Raw genomic sequence first — 3419 nt, 5'->3', positions numbered from 1 at the left:
GTGTCTGTGGGTGCTGAATGGTATGCAAATTGACATTGTAGTGCCAGGGAGGCTGGAAGAGTTGACAAGTTTAGAGGCGTAGAGGCTGTTACATTTTTATTCATGAGCATAAATGGATGTGTACACAACAGGTTGATAACATCTATTAGCGAGGTGAGAGAGGGAGGGCGACATCTGTGCCGTCCTCTCTCTCTCTCTCTCTCTCTCTCTCTCTCTCTCTCTCTCTCTCTCTCTGGCAGATACAATTCACTAATAAGAAATACATCATAAACTGTTTCTGGCCTAGGTCTGTTTTTCCTTTTCTAGGTATTTTCAGTTTTGTTTCTATCGGTTTTCAACGGTCCCGACCATTTCTTACTTGAATTCTGAGAATCCGATGATTAACAGTTTCAATTCAACGATGATCATACTGTAATCAAGTGTAATCAGTGTCTATAATTCTTTATCTTAGTGCTTTTGAAGTAATTTTCTTCAGCATTTTGCTACTATTTCCACTTCTGAAAGCCTTACCTGCATCACACACACACACATATGTATGTGTATAATTATACAGTATATATAATATATATATATATATATATATATATATATATATATATATATATATATAATATATATATATATATATATATATATATATACATAAATCATTTTACGAACAGTGTAGCTCTAGCTGCACAGCTGTTCGTAGGCTCACCCGTTGGACTGGAGACCATTGGCACAAGTTGAGAGGTTGTTGAGGTTGGGAGGAAGGGGGTTCCGGAGGGGTAGTTTTGGGGAGGGCAAGTACCGGCATCCCTCTTCATTCCCCGGAAGAAACATCTTGTAACCAACAGTTGGAGTTTTCTATTATGCTATTTTTCTGCAGATATTTGTGTTGTTATTATTAATGGATGCTTAGTTTTATTTTACTTAGTGGCAGCTGTTGTCTTTTTTTCTTATTCGTTCTTTATGTATTTAGATGTGTTAACAGTTGCTGCCATCTACCTACCCCACCTAGTTTTGTTGGCTACGAAAAGCTGTCTTGATGAAGAAAATAGTAATAGTAATAGTTGGTTTATGGTCGTGATATACACTTGAAACTGTGATTACGTGGTAAAAGGAGATATAGTCCCTTCTCTTTTTTATTCAGACTTCCCTGACCTGTAGTATTAGTCTTTCGAAAACACCGAACGTGATCGAGTGCCTCTTTTCTGTAATTAGCCTGTGGTTGGGGGGTACCTAGACTAGAATTTTTTGTTTTTGTATTTTTATTTAATATTTTTCCTTATTTTATTGATATAATTGAAATTACTGTAATTGAAACGAACGTTATACGGATATGTGGTTTGTTAGCAGTACTAAATGATATAATATGTTCTTGATTTAAACGCAGCTGAATTAATGAGCAACTAATGGGAGAACTGTCGGAAATGAAAGGGAATGTGCATCTTGTCTAAAGTTTTTATTTTGTAGAGTCTTTCGTTTTGTATTCAGGGGGTTAATTTTTTTTTTATTCTGCTCTTCTTTTCAAAGAACGTTATGGTTGCATCAGAGATATGGTGATTTCTTTTTGTTTTTATCAGTTTGATAAATGTCAGCAACTCTTTTGCTTCATATATTATCAAGAGTGTAGAACTGTTAATTTGTTTTGCTACAGAATATAAACCATGAATAAATAAAAGTAGAATAAAGTAAAATATGGGTCCTTTTAGTTTTTACTGCACACTTCATTTAAAGGCTATAGTTTATTTTCATATATATATATATATATATATATATATATATATATATATATATATATACATATATATATATATATATATATATAGCCTCGATAGCCAAGTCTGTTAGAGCAGCAGCTTCGGACTTCATAGAGGTCTGTGGCTCTTGTTCAAATCCGCAGCCGACCGGTCAGAGAGGCGGACACTTTGCTATCCGTGTAGAGACCCCGGGATTATGTATGTAGTCAACGGATAGGTTTGCTTAAACGTGAATGGGTGTTACAGACTAACACACACACAAACAAAGCCACTCCAACATCTCCTAAAAACATAACAGACACCTCACACATCTCGATTGTCGACCTAACCGCACAACAACTTCTCGCTCCTGGGAGAAAGGGCGCTGGTGACTGGTACAATACATATACTACGCTACCGTAGTATATTTCATCTAGATATATGTTAAGGTCGCCACTGCGAGAGTGAACTGGTCTTGTTACCCGTTTCGTCTTATCCGTCGTGTAAAAATGAGCAATCTTCAGTTGTAATATAGTTTTCTTTGCATTAGACTATATTTAGAAAAGGGTGATTGTGTTGTCCAACTAATCGAAAGAAATATCCATTGAAAAATAAGAAGGGGACAATAAATGGAATAAAGTATGTGATTTTTTTTTGTGGGGGGGCGACTGGAGCCGCGCACGTGAAGCCCGCAGTAGATCGAACAATAACGCGATTTGGTTTGAAATGCTTTATTCATATACGTACTCGTATATATATCTTGACCATTTGACAAATGGAAGTTCATTTCGCTGGAGTTGGGGAGTATCTTCAGAACTTTGAGATCATTCAAGTTCTTGGTGAGATTATAACTGTGAGGGATAACCTCTGAAAGTACACTGAATTGTTGTTATAGATACATGTACTTTTCAGGCTTTCAAGTGAAGTACCTTAAAGTGAAATGTTTATAACTAACATTTGCAGTTTATGATATAATTATAAAAATTATATAAGAAATCCCTTTATGAAGCCTACTGCCGCAGAATTTGCATACTGAAGTTGAAAAATTTTCGAGAGCACAAAGGGTAATTAATGAATGACAGCGTTTTTCCATTACATCACTTAAAGGAAATTAGGCATATCACTGTATACCAATGAGATTGAGACCCCTTTTTTTCACTATTCCCTAACTGGAGGCAAGAACCTGTTAGCTGAAGAGATCTTCCGTTGGTTGATTTTGTTAATAGTTTATTGGTAACTACCAGATCTTCTCCGTTACACAGATGTCTGTTGAAGTGAAAGTTCATGTTAACTGTATTGGAGTGGATAATGTAAGGTAATTCGGGATTGTAGAAAATTTTTATTTCCATAGTAGGACTTGTTTGTACTCATCTTATGTACCCCTCTGTCGCTGTATAAATGACGTAAGAATTTGCTTTCCTTTTTCAGATAGATAACCTGATTCCACATTTACAGACGCTAGAACTTACTAATGAAAACACTGCGTTATAGAGTAACGTTCAGTTTGGTATTTATGTGCATACCTTGAATATAAAAAGAAAGGAAAACTTTGTAATCGATTCGTTGAGAAATTAATTAAAGTTGAAATGGATATCTTCATGAGATAAATCGCTGATGCTTCTAGCAAAATTGTAATGTTCGGATACAAAAATTTGTAATATGATATATGGCTATTACAGGATAATGCGTATTAAAGAG

The sequence above is a fragment of the Macrobrachium rosenbergii genome, chromosome 51, assembly GCF_040412425.1.
Source record: "Macrobrachium rosenbergii isolate ZJJX-2024 chromosome 51, ASM4041242v1, whole genome shotgun sequence".
Taxonomy (NCBI): domain Eukaryota; kingdom Metazoa; phylum Arthropoda; class Malacostraca; order Decapoda; family Palaemonidae; genus Macrobrachium; species Macrobrachium rosenbergii.
Note: the sequence above shows the minus strand (reverse complement) of the source record.